Below are 20000 nucleotides of genomic sequence, written 5' to 3' on the forward strand. Positions count from 1 at the left end.
ATGAGTAGAGTGGAGGGAGTAGATGAGTAGAGTGGAGGGAGTAGATGAGTAGAGTGGAGGGAGTAGATGAGTAGAGTGGAGGGAGTAGATGGGTAGAGTGGAGGGAGTAGATGAGTAGAGTGGAGGGAGTAGATGAGTAGAGTGGAGGGAGTAGATGAGTAGAGTGGAGGGAGTAGATGGGTAGAGTGGAGGGAGTAGATGAGTAGAGTGGAGGGAGTAGATGGGTAGAGTGGAGGGAGTAGATGAGTAGAGTGGAGGGAGTAGATGGGTAGAGTGGAGGGAGTAGATGGGTAGAGTGGAGGGAGTAGATGGGTAGAGTGGAGGGAGTAGATGAGTAGAGTGGAGGGAGTAGATGAGTAGAGTGGAGGGAGTAGATGGGTAGAGTGGAGGGAGTAGATGGGTAGAGTGGAGGTAGTAGATGAGTAGAGTGGAGAGAATAGATGAGTAGAGTGGAGGGAGTAGATGGGTAGAGTGGAGGGAGTAGATGAGTATAGTGGAGGGAGTAGATGAGTAGAGTGGAGGGAGTAGATGAGTAGAGTGGAGGGAGTAGATGGGTAGAGTGGAGGGAGTAGATGAGTAGAGTGGAGGGAGTAGATGAGTAGAGTGGAGGGAGTAGATGAGTAGAGTGGAGGGAGTAGATGGGTAGCGTGGAGGGAGTAGATGGGTAGAGTGGAGGGAGTAGATGAGTAGAGTGGAGGGAGTAGATGAGTAGAGTGGAGGGAGTAGATGGGTAGAGTGGAGGGAGTAGATGGGTATAGTGGAGGGAGTAGATGAGTAGAGTGGAGGGAGTAGATGAGTAGAGTGGAGGGAGTAGATGAGTAGAGTGGAGGGAGTAGATGGGTAGAGTGGAGGGAGTAGATGAGTAGAGTGGAGGGAGTAGATGGGTAGAGTGGAGGTAGTAGATGAGTAGAGTGGAGGGAGTAGATGAGTAGAGTGGAGGGAGTAGATGAGTAGAGTGGAGGGAGTAGATGGGTAGAGTGGAGGGAGTAGATGGGTAGAGTGGAGGGAGTAGATGAGTAGAGGAGGGAGTAGATGGGTAGAGGAGGGAGTAGATGGGTAGAGTGGAGGGAGTAGATGAGTAGAGTGGAGGGAGTAGATGGGTAGAGTGGAGGGAGTAGATGAGTAGAGTGGAGGGAGTAGATGGGTAGAGTGGAGGGAGTAGATGAGTAGAGTGGAGGGAGTAGATGAGTAGAGTGGAGGGAGTAGATGAGTAGAGTGGAGGGAGTAGATGGGTAGAGTGGAGGGAGTAGATGAGTAGAGTGGAGAGAATAGATGAGTAGAGTGGAGGGAGTAGATGGGTAGAGTGGAGGGAGTAGATGAGTATAGTGGAGGGAGTAGATGAGTAGAGTGGAGGGAGTAGATGAGTAGAGTGGAGGGAGTAGATGGGTAGAGTGGAGGGAGTAGATGAGTAGAGTGGAGGGAGTAGATGAGTAGAGTGGAGGGAGTAGATGAGTAGAGTGGAGGGAGTAGATGGGTAGCGTGGAGGGAGTAGATGGGTAGAGTGGAGGGAGTAGATGAGTAGAGTGGAGGGAGTAGATGAGTAGAGTGGAGGGAGTAGATGGGTAGAGTGGAGGGAGTAGATGGGTATAGTGGAGGGAGTAGATGAGTAGAGTGGAGGGAGTAGATGAGTAGAGTGGAGGGAGTAGATGAGTAGAGTGGAGGGAGTAGATGGGTAGAGTGGAGGGAGTAGATGAGTAGAGTGGAGGGAGTAGATGGGTAGAGTGGAGGTAGTAGATGAGTAGAGTGGAGGGAGTAGATGAGTAGAGTGGAGGGAGTAGATGAGTAGAGTGGAGGGAGTAGATGGGTAGAGTGGAGGGAGTAGATGGGTAGAGTGGAGGGAGTAGATGAGTAGAGGAGGGAGTAGATGGGTAGAGGAGGGAGTAGATGGGTAGAGTGGAGGGAGTAGATGAGTAGAGTGGAGGGAGTAGATGGGTAGAGTGGAGGGAGTAGATGAGTAGAGTGGAGGGAGTAGATGGGTAGAGTGAAGGGAGTAGATGAGTAGAGTGGAGGGAGTAGATGAGTAGAGTGGAGGGAGTAGATGAGTAGAGTGGAGGGAGTAGATGAGTAGAGTGGAGGGAGTAGATGAGTAGAGTGGAGGGAGTAGATGAGTAGAGTGGAGGGAGTAGATGAGTAGAGTGGAGGGAGTAGATAGGTAGAGTGGAGGGAGTAGATGGGTAGAGTGGAGGGAGTAGATGGGTAGAGTGGAGGGAGTAGATGAGTAGAGTGGAGGGAGTAGATGGTAGAGTGGAGGGAGTAGATGAGTAGAGTGGAGGGAGTAGATGGGTAGAGTGGAGGTAGTAGATGAGTAGAGTGGAGGGAGTAGATGAGTAGAGTGGAGGGAGTAGATGAGTAGAGTGGAGGGAGTAGATGGGTAGAGTGGAGGGAGTAGATGAGTAGAGTGGAGGGAGTAGATGAGTAGAGTGGAGGGAGTAGATGGGTAGAGTGGAGGGAGTAGATGGGTAGAGTGGAGGGAGTAGATGAGTAGAGTGGAGGGAGTAGATGAGTAGAGTGGAGGGAGTAGATGGGTAGAGTGGAGGGAGTAGACGGGTAGAGTGGAGGGAGTAGATGAGTAGAGTGGAGGGAGTAGATGAGTAGAGTGGAGGGAGTAGATGAGTAGAGTGGAGGGAGTAGATGGGTAGAGTGGAGGGAGTAGATGGGTAGAGTGGAGGGAGTAGATGGGTAGAGTGGAGGGAGTAGATGAGTAGAAGGGAGGGAGTAGATGGGTAGAGTTGAGGGAGTAGTTGAGTAGAGTGGAGGGAGTAGATGGGTAGAGTGGAGGGAGTAGATGAGTAGAGTGGAGGGAGTAGATGAGTAGAGTGGAGGGAGTAGATGAGTAGAGTGGAGGGAGTAGATGGGTAGAGTGGAGGGAGTAGATGGGTAGAGTGGAGGGAGTAGATGGGTAGAGTGGAGGGAGTAGATGAGTAGAAGGGAGGGAGTAGATGGGTAGAGTTGAGGGAGTAGTTGAGTAGAGTGGAGGGAGTAGATGGGTAGAGTGGAGGGAGTAGATGAGTAGAGTGGAGGGAGTAGATGAGTAGAGTGGAGGGAGTAGATGAGTAGAGTGGAGGGAGTAGATGGGTAGAGTGGAGGGAGTAGATGGGTAGAGTGGAGGGAGTAGATGAGTAGAGTGGAGGGAGTAGATGGGTAGAGTGGAGGGAGTAGATGAGTAGAGTGGAGGGAGTAGATGAGTAGAGTGGAGGGAGTAGATGAGTAGAGTGAAGGGAGTAGATGAGTAGAGTGGAGGGAGTAGATGGGTAGAGTGGAGGGAGTAGATGGGTAGAGTGGAGGGAGTAGATGGGTAGAGTGGAGGGAGTCGATGATTAGAGTGGAGGGAGTAGATGGGTAGATTGGAGGGAGTAGATGAGTAGAGTGGAGGGAGTAGATGGGTAGAGTGGAGGGAGTAGATGGGTAGAGTGGAGGGAGTAGATGGGTAGAGTGGAGGGAGTAGATGAGTAGAGTGGAGGGAGTAGATGAGTAGAGTGGAGGGAGTAGATGAGTAGAGTGAAGGGAGTAGATGAGTAGAGTGGAGGGAGTAGATGGGTAGAGTGGAGGGAGTAGATGGGTAGAGTGGAGGGAGTAGATGAGTAGAGTGGAGGGAGTAGATGAGTAGAGTGGAGGGAGTAGATGGTAGAGTGGAGGGAGTAGATGGGTAGAGTGGAGGGAGTAGATGGGTAGAGTGGAGGGAGTAGATGGGTAGAGTGGAGGGAGTAGATGAGTAGAGTGGAGGGAGTAGATGAGTAGAGTGGAGGGAGTAGATGAGTAGAGTGGAGGGAGTAGATGAGTAGAGTGGAGGGAGTAGATGGGTAGAGTGGAGGGAGTAGATGGGTAGAGTGGAGGGAGTAGATGGGTAGAGTGGAGGGAGTAGATGAGTAGAGTGGAGGGAGTAGATGGGTAGAGTGGAGGTAGTAGATGAGTAGAGTGGAGGGAGTAGATGAGTAGGGTGGAGGGAGTAGATGGGTAGAGTGGAGGGAGTAGATGAGTAGAGTGGAGGGAGTAGATGGGTAGAGTGGAGGGAGTAGATGGGTAGAGTGGAGGGAGTAGATGAGTAGAGTGGAGGGAGTAGATGAGTAGAGTGGAGGGAGTAGATGGGTAGAGTGGAGGGAGTAGATGGGTAAAGTGGAGGGAGTAGATGAGTAGAGTGGAGGGAGTAGATGAGTAGAGTGGAGGGAGTAGATGAGTAGAGTGGAGGGAGTAGATGAGTAGAGTGGAGGGAGTAGATGGTAGAGTGGAGGGAGTAGATGGGTAGAGTGGAGGGAGTAGATGGGTAGAGTGGAGGGAGTAGATGAGTAGAAGGGAGGGAGTAGATGGGTAGAGTTGAGGGAGTAGTTGAGTAGAGTGGAGGGAGTAGATGGGTAGAGTGGAGGGAGTAGATGAGTAGAGTGGAGGGAGTAGATGAGTAGAGTGGAGGGAGTAGATGAGTAGAGTGGAGGGAGAAAATGGGTAGAGTGGAGGGAGTAGATGGGTAGAGTGGAGGGAGTAGATGGGTAGAGTGGAGGGAGTAGATGTGTAGAGTGGAGGGAGTAGATGAGTAGAGTGGAGGGAGTAGATGAGTAGAGTGGAGGGAGTAGATGAGTAGAGTGGAGGGAGTAGATGAGTAGAGTTGAGGGAGTAGATGAGTAGAGTGGAGGGAGTAGATGAGTAGAGTGGAGGGAGTAGATGAGTAGAGTGGAGGGAGTAGATAGGTAGATTGGAGGGAGTACATGGGTAGAGTGGAGGGAGTAGATGGGTAGAGTGTAGGGAGTAGATGAGTAGAGTGGAGGGAGTAGATGGTAGAGTGGAGGGAGTAGATGAGTAGAGTGGAGGGAGTAGATGGGTAGAGTGGAGGTAGTAGATGAGTAGAGTGGAGGGAGTAGATGAGTAGAGTGGAGGGAGTAGATGAGTAGAGTGGAGGGAGTAGATGGGTAGAGTGGAGGGAGTAGATGAGTAGAGTGGAGGGAGTAGATGAGTAGAGTGGAGGGAGTAGATGGGTAGAGTGGAGGGAGTAGATGGGTAGAGTGGAGGGAGTAGATGAGTAGAGTGGAGGGAGTAGATGAGTAGAGTGGAGGGAGTAGATGGGTAGAGTGGAGGGAGTAGATGGGTAGAGTGGAGGGAGTAGATGAGTAGAGTGGAGGGAGTAGATGAGTAGAGTGGAGGGAGTAGATGAGTAAAGTGGAGGGAGTAGATGGGTAGAGTGGAGGGAGTAGATGGGTAGAGTGGAGGGAGTAGATGGGTAGAGTGGAGGGAGTAGATGAGTAGAAGGGAGGGAGTAGATGGGTAGAGTTGAGGGAGTAGTTGAGTAGAGTGGAGGGAGTAGATGGGTAGAGTGGAGGGAGTAGATGAGTAGAGTGGAGGGAGTAGATGAGTAGAGTGGAGGGAGTAGATGAGTAGAGTGGAGGGAGTAGATGGGTAGAGTGGAGGGAGTAGATGGGTAGAGTGGAGGGAGTAGATGAGTAGAGTGGAGGGAGTAGATGGGTAGAGTGGAGGGAGTAGATGAGTAGAGTGGAGGGAGTAGATGAGTAGAGTGGAGGGAGTAGATGAGTAGAGTGAAGGGAGTAGATGAGTAGAGTGGAGGGAGTAGATGGGTATAGTGGAGGGAGTAGATGGGTAGAGTGGAGGGAGTAGATGGGTAGAGTGGAGGGAGTCAATGAGTAGAGTGGAGGGAGTAGATGGGTAGGATTGGAGGGAGTAGATGAGTAGAGTGGAGGGAGTAGATGGGTAGAGTGGAGGGAGTAGATGGGTAGAGTGGAGGGAGTAGATGGGTAGAGTGGAGGGAGTAGATGAGTAGAGTGGAGGGAGTAGATGAGTAGAGTGGAGGGAGTAGATGAGTAGAGTGAAGGGAGTAGATGAGTAGAGTGGAGGGAGTAGATGGGTAGAGTGGAGGGAGTAGATGGGTAGAGTGGAGGGAGTAGATGAGTAGAGTGGAGGGAGTAGATGAGTAGAGTGGAGGGAGTAGATGGTAGAGTGGAGGGAGTAGATGGGTAGAGTGGAGGGAGTAGATGGGTATAGTGGAGGGAGTAGATGGGTAGAGTGGAGGGAGTAGATGAGTAGAGTGGAGGGAGTAGATGAGTAGAGTGGAGGGAGTAGATGAGTAGAGTGGAGGGAGTAGATGAGTAGAGTGGAGGGAGTAGATGAGTAGAGTGGAGGGAGTAGATGAGTAGAGTGGAGGGAGTAGATGGGTAGAGTGGAGGGAGTAGATGGGTAGAGTGGAGGGAGTAGATGGGTAGAGTGGAGGGAGTAGATGGGTAGAGTGGAGGGAGTAGATGAGTAGAGTGGAGGGAGTAGATGAGTAGAGTGGAGGGAGTAGATGAGTAGAGTGAAGGGAGTAGATGAGTAGAGTGGAGGGAGTAGATGGGTAGAGTGGAGGGAGTAGATGGGTAGAGTGGAGGGAGTAGATGAGTATAGTGGAGGGAGTAGATGAGTAGAGTGGAGGGAGGAGTAGATGGGTAGAGTGGAGGGAGTAGATGGGTAGAGTGGAGGGAGTAGATGGGTAGAGTGGAGGGAGTAGATGGGTAGAGTGGAGGGAGTAGATGAGTAGAGTGGAGGGAGTAGATGAGTAGAGTGGAGGGAGTAGATGAGTAGAGTGGAGGGGAGTAGATGAGTAGAGTGGAGGAGTAGATGAGTAGAGTGGAGGGAGTAGATGGGTAGAGTGGAGGGAGTAGATGGGTAGAGTGGAGGGAGTAGATGAGTAGAGGAGGGAGTAGATGGGTAGAGTGGAGGGAGTAGATGGGTAGAGGAGGGAGTAGATGGGTAGAGTGGAGGGAGTAGATGAGTAGAGTGGAGGGAGTAGATGGGTAGAGTGGAGGGAGTAGATGAGTAGAGTGGAGGGAGTAGATGGGTAGAGTGGAGGGAGTAGATGAGTAGAGTGGAGGGAGTAGATGAGTAGAGTGGAGGGAGTAGATGAGTAGAGTGGAGGGAGGAGAGTGGAGGGAGTAGATGGGTAGAGTGGAGGGAGTAGATGGGTAGAGTGGAGGGAGTAGATGAGTAGAGGAGGGAGTAGATGGGTAGAGTGGAGGGAGTAGATGGGTAGAGGAGGGAGTAGATGGGTAGAGTGGAGGGAGTAGATGAGTAGAGTGGAGGGAGTAGATGGGTAGAGTGGAGGGAGTAGATGAGTAGAGTGGAGGGAGTAGATGGGTAGAGTGGAGGGAGTAGATGAGTAGAGTGGAGGGAGTAGATGAGTAGAGTGGAGGGAGTAGATGAGTAGAGTGGAGGGAGTAGATGAGTAGAGTGGAGGGAGTAGATGAGTAGAGTGGAGGGAGATGATGAGTAGAGTGGAGGGAGTAGATAGGTAGAGTGGAGGGAGTAGATGGGTAGAGTGGAGGGAGTAGATGGGTAGAGTGGAGGGAGTAGATGAGTAGAGTGGAGGGAGTAGATGGTAGAGTGGAGGGAGTAGATGAGTAGAGTGGAGGGAGTAGATGGGTAGAGTGGAGGTAGTAGATGAGTAGAGTGGAGGGAGTAGATGAGTAGAGTGGAGGGAGTAGATGAGTAGAGTGGAGGGAGTAGATGGGTAGAGTGGAGGGAGTAGATGAGTAGAGTGGAGGGAGTAGATGAGTAGAGTGGAAGGAGTAGATGGGTAGAGTGGAGGGAGTAGATGGGTAGAGTGGAGGGAGTAGATGAGTAGAGTGGAGGGAGTAGATGAGTAGAGTGGAGGGAGTAGATGGGTAGAGTGGAGGGAGTAGATGGGTAGAGTGGAGGGAGTAGATGAGTAGAGTGGAGGGAGTAGATTAGTATAGTGGAGGGAGTAGATGAGTAGAGTGGAGGGAGTAGATGGGTAGAGTGGAGGGAGTAGATGGGTAGAGTGGAGGGAGTAGATGGGTAGAGTGGAGGGAGTAGATGAGTAGAAGGGAGGGAGTAGATGGGTAGAGTTGAGGGAGTAGTTGAGTAGAGTGGAGGGGAGTAGATGGGTAGAGTGGAGGGAGTAGATGAGTAGAGTGGAGGGAGTAGATGAGTAGAGTGGAGGGAGTAGATGAGTAGAGTGGAGGGAGTAGATGGGTAGAGTGGAGGGAGTAGATGGGTAGAGTGGAGGGAGTAGATGGGTAGAGTGGAGGGAGTAGATGGGTAGAGTGGATGGAGTAGATGAGTAGAGTGGAGGGAGTAGATGAGTAGAGTGGAGGGAGTAGATGAGTAGAGTGAAGGGAGTAGATGGGTAGAGTGGAGGGAGTAGATGAGTAGAGTGGAGGGAGTAGATGGGTAGAGTGGAGGGAGTAGATGAGTAGAGTGGAGGGAGTAGATGAGTAGAGTGGAGGGAGTAGATGAGTAGAGTGGAGGGAGTAGATGAGTAGAGTGGAGGGAGTAGATGAGTAGAGTGGAGGGAGATGATGAGTAGAGTGGAGGGAGTAGATAGGTAGAGTGGAGGGAGTAGATGGGTAGAGTGGAGGGGAGTAGATGGGTAGAGTGGAGGGAGTAGATGAGTAGAGTGGAGGGAGTAGATGGTAGAGTGGAGGGAGTAGATGAGTAGAGTGGAGGGAGTAGATGGGTAGAGTGGAGGTAGTAGATGAGTAGAGTGGAGGGAGTAGATGAGTAGAGTGGAGGGAGTAGATGAGTAGAGTGGAGGGAGTAGATGGGTAGAGTGGAGGGAGTAGATGAGTAGAGTGGAGGGAGTAGATGAGTAGAGTGGAGGGAGTAGATGGGTAGAGTGGAGGGAGTAGATGGGTAGAGTGGAGGGAGTAGATGAGTAGAGTGGAGGGAGTAGATGAGTAGAGTGGAGGGAGTAGATGGGTAGAGTGGAGGGAGTAGATGGGTAGAGTGGAGGGAGTAGATGAGTAGAGTGGAGGGAGTAGATTAGTATAGTGGAGGGAGTAGATGAGTAGAGTGGAGGGAGTAGATGGGTAGAGTGGAGGGAGTAGATGGGTAGAGTGGAGGGAGTAGATGGGTAGAGTGGAGGGAGTAGATGAGTAGAAGGGAGGGAGTAGATGGGTAGAGTTGAGGGAGTAGTTGAGTAGAGTGGAGGGAGTAGATGGGTAGAGTGGAGGGAGTAGATGAGTAGAGTGGAGGGAGTAGATGAGTAGAGTGGAGGGAGTAGATGAGTAGAGTGGAGGGAGTAGATGGGTAGAGTGGAGGGAGTAGATGGGTAGAGTGGAGGGAGTAGATGGGTAGAGTGGAGGGAGTAGATGGGTAGAGTGGATGGAGTAGATGAGTAGAGTGGAGGGAGTAGATGAGTAGAGTGGAGGGAGTAGATGAGTAGAGTGAAGGGAGTAGATGAGTAGAGTGGAGGGAGTAGATGGGTAGAGTGGAGGGAGTAGATGGGTAGAGTGGAGGGAGTAGATGGGTAGAGTGGAGGGAGTCGATGAGTAGAGTGGAGGGAGTAGATGGGTAGATTGGAGGGAGTAGATGAGTAGAGTGGAGGGAGTAGATGGGTAGAGTGGAGGGAGTAGATGGGTAGAGTGGAGGGAGTAGATGGGTAGAGTGGAGGGAGTAGATGAGTAGAGTGGAGGGAGTAGATGAGTAGAGTGGAGGGAGTAGATGAGTAGAGTGAAGGGAGTAGATGAGTAGAGTGGAGGGAGTAGATGGGTAGAGTGGAGGGAGTAGATGGGTAGAGTGGAGGGAGTCGATGAGTAGAGTGGAGGGAGTAGATGGGTAGATTGGAGGGAGTAGATGGGTAGAGTGGAGGGAGTAGATGAGTAGAGTGGAGGGAGTAGATGAGTAGAGTGGAGGGAGTAGATGGGTAGAGTGGAGGGAGTAGATGGGTAGAGTGGAGGGAGTAGATGAGTAGAGTGGAGGGAGTAGATGAATAGAGTGGAGGGAGTAGATGAGTAGAGTGGAGGGAGTAGATGGGTAGAGTGGAGGGAGTAGATGGGTAGAGTGGAGGGAGTAGATGGGTAGAGTGGAGGGAGTAGATGAGTAGAGTGGAGGGAGTAGATGGGTAGAGTGGAGGTAGTAGATGAGTAGAGTGGAGGGAGTAGATGAGTAGAGTGGAGGGAGTAGATGGGTAGAGTGGAGGGAGTAGATGAGTAGAGTGGAGGGAGTAGATGGGTAGAGTGGAGGGAGTAGATGGGTAGAGTGGAGGGAGTAGATGAGTAGAGTGGAGGGAGTAGATGAGTAGAGTGGAGGGAGTAGATGGGTAGAGTGGAGGGAGTAGATGGGTAGAGTGGAGGGAGTAGATGAGTAGAGTGGAGGGAGTAGATGAGTAGAGTGGAGGGAGTAGATGAGTAGAGTGGAGGGAGTAGATGAGTAGAGTTGAGGGAGTAGATGGTAGAGTGGAGGGAGTAGATGGGTAGAGTGGAGGGAGTAGATGGGTAGAGTGGAGGGAGTAGATGAGTAGAAGGGAGGGAGTAGATGGGTAGAGTTGAGGGAGTAGTTGAGTAGAGTGGAGGGAGTAGATGGGTAGAGTGAGGGAGTAGATGAGTAGAGTGGAGGGAGTAGATGAGTAGAGTGGAGGGAGTAGATGAGTAGAGTGGAGGGAGAAAATGGGTAGAGTGGAGGGAGTAGATGGGTAGAGTGGAGGGAGTAGATGTGTAGAGTGGAGGGAGTAGATGTGTAGAGTGGAGGGAGTAGATGAGTAGAGTGGAGGGAGTAGATGAGTAGAGTGGAGGGAGTAGATGAGTAGAGTGGAGGGAGTAGATGAGTAGAGTGGAGGGAGTAGATGAGTAGAGTGGAGGGAGTAGATGAGTAGAGTGGAGGGAGTAGATGAGTAGAGTGGAGGGAGTAGATAGGTAGAGTGGAGGGAGTAGATGGTAGAGTGGAGGGAGTAGATGAGTAGAGTGGAGGGAGTAGATGGGTAGAGTGGAGGTAGTAGATGAGTAGAGTGGAGGGAGTAGATGAGTAGAGTGGAGGGAGTAGATGAGTAGAGTGGAGGGAGTAGATGGGTAGAGTGGAGGGAGTAGATGAGTAGAGTGGAGGGAGTAGATGAGTAGAGTGGAGGGAGTAGATGGGTAGAGTGGAGGGAGTAGATGGGTAGAGTGGAGGGAGTAGATGAGTAGAGTGGAGGGAGTAGATGAGTAGAGTGGAGGGAGTAGATGGGTAGAGTGGAGGGAGTAGATGAGTAGAGTGGAGGGAGTAGATGAGTAGAGTGGAGGGAGTAGATGAGTAGAGTGGAGGGAGTAGATGGGTAGAGTGGAGGGAGTAGATGGGTAGAGTGGAGGGAGTAGATGAGTAGAGGGGAGGGGAGTAGATGGGTAGAGTGAGGAGGGAGTAGATGAGTAGAGTGGAGGGAGTAGATGAGTAGAGTGGAGGGAGTAGATGAGTAGAGTGGAGGGAGTAGATGAGTAGAGTGGAGGGAGTAGATGGGTAGAGTGGAGGGAGTAGATGGGTAGAGTGGAGGGAGTAGATGAGTAGAGTGGAGGGAGTAGATGGGTAGAGTGGAGGGAGTAGATGAGTAGAGTGGAGGGAGTAGATGAGTAGAGTGGAGGGAGTAGATGAGTAGAGTGAAGGGAGTAGATGAGTAGAGTGGAGGGAGTAGATGGGTAGAGTGGAGGGAGTAGATGGGTAGAGTGGAGGGAGTAGATGGGTAGAGTGGAGGGGAGTCGATGAGTAGAGTGGAGGGAGTAGATGGGTAGATTGGAGGGAGTAGATGAGTAGAGTGGAGGGAGTAGATGGGTAGAGTGGAGGGAGTAGATGGGTAGAGTGGAGGGAGTAGATGGGTAGAGTGGAGGGAGTAGATGAGTAGAGTGGAGGGAGTAGATGAGTAGAGTGGAGGGAGTAGATGAGTAGAGTGAAGGGAGTAGATGAGTAGAGTGGAGGGAGTAGATGGGTAGAGTGGAGGGAGTAGATGGGTAGAGTGGAGGGAGTAGATGAGTAGAGTGGAGGGAGTAGATGAGTAGAGTGGAGGGAGTAGATGGTAGAGTGGAGGGAGTAGATGGGTAGAGTGGAGGGAGTAGATGGGTAGAGTGGAGGGAGTAGATGGGTAGAGTGGAGGGAGTAGATGAGTAGAGTGGAGGGAGTAGATGAGTAGAGTGGAGGGAGTAGATGAGTAGAGTGGAGGGAGTAGATGAGTAGAGTGGAGGGAGTAGATGAGTAGAGTGGAGGGAGTAGATGAGTAGAGTGGAGGGAGTAGATGGGTAGAGTGGAGGGAGTAGATGGGTAGAGTGGAGGGAGTAGATGAGTAGAGGAGGGAGTAGATGGGTAGAGTGGAGGGAGTAGATGGGTAGAGGAGGGAGTAGATGGGTAGAGTGGAGGGAGTAGATGAGTAGAGTGGAGGGAGTAGATGGTAGAGTGGAGGGAGTAGATGAGTAGAGTGGAGGGAGTAGATGGGTAGAGTGGAGGGAGTAGATGAGTAGAGTGGAGGGAGTAGATGAGTAGAGTGGAGGGAGTAGATGAGTAGAGTGGAGGGAGTAGATGAGTAGAGTGGAGGGAGTAGATGAGTAGAGTGGAGGGAGATGATGAGTAGAGTGGAGGGAGTAGATAGGTACAGTGGAGGGAGTAGATGGGTAGAGTGGAGGGAGTAGATGGGTAGAGTGGAGGGAGTAGATGAGTAGAGTGGAGGGAGTAGATGGTAGAGTGGAGGGAGTAGATGAGTAGAGTGGAGGGAGTAGATGGGTAGAGTGGAGGTAGTAGATGAGTAGAGTGGAGGGAGTAGATGAGTAGAGTGGAGGGAGTAGATGAGTAGAGTGGAGGGAGTAGATGGGTAGAGTGGAGGGAGTAGATGAGTAGAGTGGAGGGAGTAGATGAGTAGAGTGGAGGGAGTAGATGGGTAGAGTGGAGGGAGTAGATGGGTAGAGTGGAGGGAGTAGATGAGTAGAGTGGAGGGAGTAGATGAGTAGAGTGGAGGGAGTAGATGGGTAGAGTGGAGGGAGTAGATGGGTAGAGTGGAGGGAGTAGATGAGTAGAGTGGAGGGAGTAGATGAGTATAGTGGAGGGAGTAGATGAGTAGAGTGGAGGGAGTAGATGGGTAGAGTGGAGGGAGTAGATGGGTAGAGTGGAGGGAGTAGATGGGTAGAGTGGAGGGAGTAGATGAGTAGAAGGGAGGGAGTAGATGGGTAGAGTTGAGGGAGTAGTTGAGTAGAGTGGAGGGAGTAGATGGGTAGAGTGGAGGGAGTAGATGAGTAGAGTGGAGGGAGTAGATGAGTAGAGTGGAGGGAGTAGATGAGTAGAGTGGAGGGAGTAGATGGGTAGAGTGGAGGGAGTAGATGGGTAGAGTGGAGGGAGTAGATGGGTAGAGTGGAGGGAGTAGATGGGTAGAGTGGAGGGAGTAGATGAGTAGAGTGGAGGGAGTAGATGAGTAGAGTGGAGGGAGTAGATGAGTAGAGTGAAGGGAGTAGATGAGTAGAGTGGAGGGAGTAGATGGGTAGAGTGGAGGGAGTAGATGGGTAGAGTGGAGGGAGTAGATGGGCAGAGTGGAGGGAGTAGATGAGTAGAGTGGAGGGAGTAGATGGGTAGAGTGGAGGGAGTAGATGGGTAGAGTGGAGGGAGTAGATGGGTAGAGTGGAGGGAGTAGATGAGTAGAGTGGAGGGAGTAGATGAGTAGAGTGGAGGGAGTAGATGAGTAGAGTGAAGGGAGTAGATGAGTAGAGTGGAGGGAGTAGATGGGTAGAGTGGAGGGAGTAGATGGGTAGAGTGGAGGGAGTCGATGAGTAGAGTGGAGGGAGTAGATGGGTAGATTGGAGGGAGTAGATGGGTAGAGTGGAGGGAGTAGATGAGTAGAGTGGAGGGAGTAGATGGGTAGAGTGGAGGGAGTAGATGGGTAGAGTGGAGGGAGTAGATGGGTAGAGTGGAGGGAGTAGATGAGTAGAGTGGAGGGAGTAGATGGGTAGAGTGGAGGTAGTAGATGAGTAGAGTGGAGGGAGTAGATGAGTAGAGTGGAGGGAGTAGATGGGTAGAGTGGAGGGAGTAGATGAGTAGAGTGGAGGGAGTAGATGGGTAGAGTGGAGGGAGTAGATGGGTAGAGTGGAGGGAGTAGATGAGTAGAGTGGAGGGAGTAGATGAGTAGAGTGGAGGGAGTAGATGAGTAGAGTGGAGGGAGTAGATGGGTAGAGTGGAGGGAGTAGATGGGTAGAGTGGAGGGAGTAGATGAGTAGAGTGGAGGGAGTAGATGAGTAGAGTGGAGGGAGTAGATGAGTAGAGTGGAGGGAGTAGATGGTAGAGTGGAGGGAGTAGATGGGTAGAGTGGAGGGAGTAGATGGGTAGAGTGGAGGGAGTAGATGAGTAGAAGGGAGGGAGTAGATTGGTAGAGTTGAGGGAGTAGTTGAGTAGAGTGGAGGGAGTAGATGGGTAGAGTGGAGGGAGTAGATGAGTAGAGTGGAGGGAGAGATGAGTAGAGTGGAGGGAGTAGATGAGTAGAGTGGAGGGAGTAAATGGGTAGAGTGGAGGGAGTAGATGGGTAGAGTGGAGGGAGTAGATGGGTAGAGTGGAGGGAGTAGATGTGTAGAGTGGAGGGAGTAGATGAGTAGAGTGGAGGGAGTATATGGGTAGAGTGGAGGGAGTAGATGGGTAGAGTGGAGGTAGTAGATGGGTAGAGTGGAGGGAGTAGATGAGTAGAGTGGAGGGAGTAGATGTGTAGAGTGGAGGGAGTAGATGGGTAGAGTGGAGGGAGTAGATGGGTAGAGTGGAGGGAGTAGATGGGTAGAGTGGAGGGAGTAGATGAGTAGAAGGGAGGGAGTAGATGGCTAGAGTTGAGGGAGTAGTTGAGTAGAGTGGAGGGAGTAGATGGGTAGAGTGGAGGGAGTAGATGGGTAGAGTGGAGGGAGTAGATGGGTAGAGTGGAGGGAGTAGATGAGTAGAAGGGAGGGAGTAGATGGGTAGAGTTGAGGGAGTAGTTGAGTAGAGTGGAGGGAGTAGATGAGTAGAGTGGAGGGAGTAGATGAGTAGAGTGGAGGGAGTAGATGGGTAGAGTGGAGGGAGTAGATGGGTAGAGTGGAGGTAGTAGATGTGTAGAGTGGAGGGAGTAGATGAGTAGAGTGGAGGGAGTAGATGGGTAGAGTGGAGGGAGTAGATGGGTAGAGTGGAGGTAGTAGATGGGTAGAGTGGAGGGAGTAGATGAGTAGAGTGGAGGGAGTAGATGGGTAGAGGAGGGAGTAGATGGGTAGAGTGGAGGGAGTAGATGCGCTTGTTTTGAGATCAAAGCTTGAGCCGCATTTAGCCGATTGATTGATTTGTTCATATTCTTTGCTATTTAGTGAGTTATTAGATCAGTTATAGCTAATATCAGGTCATCAATGGGGGAGTGATTGCTTCCTACAAGAGCACAAAACGTAGCTATCTTTGAAAAGCGAGCCAGGTAAAGATATTTTTTTTTTATGTCTTAAAGATGCAGTGTTGTATTTTGAGACAGGCTTGAATATGCTAAGTACACTGCCTTCAGAAATTATTCATACCCCTTGACTTATTCTAAATTTTGTTGTTCCAGCCTGAATTCAACATGGATTAAATATAATTTTTTTCTCACCCAGCTACACACAATACCCCATAGTGAAAACATGTTTTTAGAAGTGTTTGCAAATGTATTGAAAAGTAAATATCTCATATCTCATTTACTTAAGTATTCACACTCCGGAGTCAATACTCTGTATAAGAACCTTTGACGGTCTCCTGATTGGCGCAGCGGTCTAAGGCACTGTATCGCAGTGCTTGAGGCGTCACTACAGACCCTGGTTCCATCCCAGGCTGTGTCACAACCGACTGTGACCGGGAGTCCCATAGGGCAGCGCACAATTGGCCCAGCGTCGTCCGGGTTTGGGGAGGATTTGGCCGGAGGGGCTTTATTTGTCTCATTGCGCTCTAGCGACTCCTTGTGGCAGGCCGCGTGCCTGCAGGCTGACCTCGGTCGTCAGTTGAACTGTGTTTCCTCTGACACATTGGTGCGGCTGGCTTCCGGGTTAAGCGGATATCACGAAATTGGGGAGAAAAAGGGGGTAAAAATAAATAATACCTTTGAGAGCGATTACAGCTGTGAGTCTTTCTGGATAAGTCTCTAAGAGCTTTCCAAACCTGCCCATTATTCTTTTCAAAATTCTTCAAGATCTTTCAAATTGGTTGTTGATCATTGCTAGACAACCATTTTCAGGTCTTGCCATAGATTTTCAAGTAGATTTAAGTCAAAACTGTAACTCGGCCACTCAGGAACATTCAGTGTCTTCCTGGTAAGCAACTCCAGTGTAGATTTGGCCTTGTGTTTCAGGGTATTGTCCTGCTGAAAGGTCGAAACAAGGTTTTCCTCTTGGATTTTACCTGTGCTTATAGCTGTAATCTGTTTCTTTTTATCCTGAAAACTCCCCAGTCCTTAACGATGACAAGCATACCCATAACATGATGTATTGGATTTGCCCCAAACGTAAAGCTTTGTATTCAGGACAAAAAGTTCATTATTTTGCCAAATTTTTTGCAGTATTACTTTAGTGCCTTGTTGCAAACAGGATGCATGTTTTGGAATATTTGTATTCTGTACAGGCTTCCTTCCTAATTTAGGTTAATATTGTGGAGAAACTACAATGTTGATCCATCCTTAGTTTTCTCCTATCACAACCATTAAACGCTGTACCTGTTTTAAAATAACCTTTGGCCTCATGGTGAAATCCCTGAGCAGTTTCCTTCCTCTCCGGCAATTGAGTTAGGAAGGACGCCTGTATCTTTATAGTGACTGGGTGTATTGATACACCATCCCAAGTGTAATTAATAACTTCATCATGCTCAAAGGGATATTCAGCGTCAGTTTTTTTTATTTTTATATCTACCAATCGGTGCCCTTCTTTGCGAGGCATTGAAAAATCTCCCTGTTCTTTGTGATTGAATCTGTGCTTACAGAGAATTGTATGTGTGGGGTACAGAGACGGGGTAGTCATTCAGAAATCATGTTAAATAATATAATAATATATTGAACACGGAATGAGTCCGTGCAACTTATTATGCAATTTGTTGAGCACATTTTTTACTCCTGAACTTATTTAGGCTTAAAAGTACTTAATTTTTTGTATTAATTTCTAACATTTTCTATAAACAAAATTCCATTTGACATTATGGGGTATTGTGTGTAGATTAATTTAATACATTTTTAATTCAGGCTGTATCAACAAAATGTGTAAAAAGTACTTTCTGAAGGCACTGTAGCCAAATGGCATACATATTTTGTCTGATTCTCTGTAATAATAATAATGTTATGGGAATAATGTGGTTTCTTGCACCAAAAAACACAACACAATAACATTTTCAGTCACCTGCTTGTCTGAAGGACAAGTGGATAAACAGGTTAATGTCAAGCCCTGCATGTTTTTATCAAAATAATGTAGGTCGACATTGAACACCACACATTGGCTGCTATTGTAGTATTTTTTTTTTTATTTTTTTTTTTTTAGTATGAATGATAGAACAGCTATTTCCATGTCAAAATGTTATGGGATGCATTTTCTCCATTGTTTTGACAGTAGGCCCCTCTGATAGTCCTACATCATGATCAAATCGCCACAGTAGCCTACTTGGCCACTTTTAAAACTCACTTAAAGCGGGTATAGCCTCAGCGTTCACAGTAAACGCTTGCTGGAAGTTGCACAGAATTTTCACGACGTTGAAGTTTGCGCTCAGCAGACTTGACATTTGCTCAGTGCTGACTATATATATTTTTTGGAACATTGCCACTGTATGCCAGAGTCAGCATCGAATCTGTCCATTTGACTCCCCCTCCCACTATCTCCCCTCCCACTATCTCCCCCTCCCACTATCTCCCCCTCCCACTATCTCCCCTCCCACTATCTCCCCCTCCCACTATCTCCCCCTCCCACTATCTCCCCTCCCACTATCTCCCCCCTCCCACTATCTCCCCCTCCCACTATCTCCCCTCCCACTATCTCCCCCTCCCACTATCTCCCCCCTCCCACTATCTCCCCTCCCACTATCTCCCCCCTCCCACTATCTCCCCCTCCCACTATCTCCCCTCCCACTATCTCCCCCTCCCACTATCTCCCCCCTCCCACTATCTCCCCTCCCACTATCTCCCCCCTCCCACTATCTCCCCCCTCCCACTATCTCCCCCTCCCACTATCTCCCCTCCCACTATCTCCCCTCCCACTATCTCCCCCTCCCACTATCTCCCCCTCCCACTATCTCCCCTCCCACTATCTCCCCCTCCCACTATCTCCCCCTCCCACTATCTCCCCCCTCCCACTATCTCCCCTCCCACTATCTCCCCCTCCCACTATCTCCCCCTCCCACTATCTCCCCCTCCCACTATCTCCCCCTCCCACTATCTCCCCTCCCACTATCTCCCCCTCCCACTATCTCCCCTCCCACTATCTCCCCCTCCCACTATCTCCCCCTCCCACTATCTCCCCCTCCCACTATCTCCCCCCTCCCACTATCTCCCCCTCCCACTATCTCCCCTCCCACTATCTCCCCCCTCCCACTATCTCCCCTCCCACTATCTCCCCCTCCCACTATCTCCCCTCCCACTATCTCCCCCTCCCACTATCTCCCCTCCCACTATCTCCCCCTCCCACTATCTCCCCCGTCTTTTCAACACTTTCCTATCTCTTCAATAAAAAGCTAAACAATTACAAAAGGAATGGGACCTCCCGGTTGAAGCCAAATCTAAAGACAGTCTATTGACTTTGTAACCCAGCCTCCTGACAGAGAGACACAGACCAGACATATAATGTGTGTAATTCCATCCAGCCCATTGCCAGTTGTCACACACTCTGTCTGTCCCTGTCTGTCTCTGTCTGTCTCTGTCTGTCTCTGTCTGTCCCTGTCTGTCTCTGTCTGTCCCTGTCTGTGTCTGTCCCTGTCTGTCTCTGTCTGTCCCTGTCTGTCCCTGTCTGTCTCTGTCTGTCCCTGTCTGTCCCTGTCTGTCTCTGTCTGTCCCTGTCTGTCTCTGTCTGTCCCTGTCTGTCCCTGTCTGTCTCTGTATGTCCCTGTCTGTCTCTGTCTGTCCCTGTCTGTCCCTGTATGTCCCTGTCTGTCTCTGTCTGTCCCTGTCTGTCCCTGTCTGTCTCTGTCTGTCCCTGTCTGTCCCTGTCTGTCTCTGTCTGTCCCTGTCTGTCTCTGTCTGTCTCTGTCTGTCCCTGTCTGTCCCTGTCTGTCCCTGTCTGTCTCTGTCTGTCCCTGTCTGTCCCTGTCTGTCTGTCTCTGTCTGTCCCTGTCTGTCCCTGTCTGTCCCTGTCTGTCTCTGTCTGTCCCTGTCTGTCCCTGTCTGTCTCTGTCTGTCTCTGTCTGTCCCTGTCTGTCTCTGTCTGTCCCTGTCTGACCCTGTCTGTCCCTGTCTGTCCCTGTCTGTCCCTGTCCATTCCTGTCCATTACTGTCCATGCCTGTCTCTGCTCCACCACTCATCACCATATTATCAGAGCTGCGAAGCTAAAGAGCTAGCTAACTGTAATTAGATTTGTCTATTTATAGTTGCCGCGGTGATTAGCGGGTGTATAATTCTGTTTGTTTCCCCCCACATCACATGAAAGGAGATGGGCTGTTTAGCTCAGATGCTGTCAGCCCCACCATCTCACACACACAACACACATACACAAACACACAACACACATACACACACACAACACACAACACACACACACAACACACACAACACACATACACACACACACAACACACATACACAACACACACAACACACACACACAGCATCAAACTCCATCATCATTCTATTAGCCTGCTATTTGTTGCCATTTTTTCCAACACTAAGAAGGACAGATGTGCTTTTAGCGACAGAAAGCTCTCAGGCCAAATGACACAAACATAATGCTGGTGTCTATATTAGATATTAGTGTCCCTGGGCCTGGCTGGCTCTCTCTCTCTCTCTCTCTCTCTCTCTCTCTCTCTCTCTCTCTCTCTCTCTCTCTCTCTCTCTCTCTCTCTCTCTCTCTCTCTCTCTCTCTCTCTCTCTCTCTGTCTGTCTCTGTCTCTCTGTCTCTCTCTCTCTCTCTCTCTCTCTCTCTTTTATTTTTAGCAACTTAGATTTTCACACTTGTGCGAGGAAGGGAAAACCGCTTTATTCACCCAGCATTAGTACAGAGCGCTGTGGGAAAGTTCTCTTCTCCTGCCATATATCTATCTTCCACTGTTTCTGTTCCTGTGGTCTGTTCTCGACCTAGCTAGTGGCCTGGCTCCCACTAGTCCAAATGGCTCCCACTAACTGGTAATACAGTCACTTGGCTGT

The 20000-nt window shown here is 50.1% G+C and overlaps 1 protein-coding gene across 2 annotated transcripts in view; it reads left to right on the plus strand.

The window, feature by feature from the left end:
- Nucleotides 1-20000, plus strand: part of LOC121536418 (neuropilin-2) — a 282808-nt gene that overhangs the window by 152092 nt on the left and 110716 nt on the right. The window lies entirely within an intron of this gene.

The sequence above is a fragment of the Coregonus clupeaformis genome, chromosome 23, assembly GCF_020615455.1.
Source record: "Coregonus clupeaformis isolate EN_2021a chromosome 23, ASM2061545v1, whole genome shotgun sequence".
NCBI lineage: Eukaryota > Metazoa > Chordata > Actinopteri > Salmoniformes > Salmonidae > Coregonus > Coregonus clupeaformis.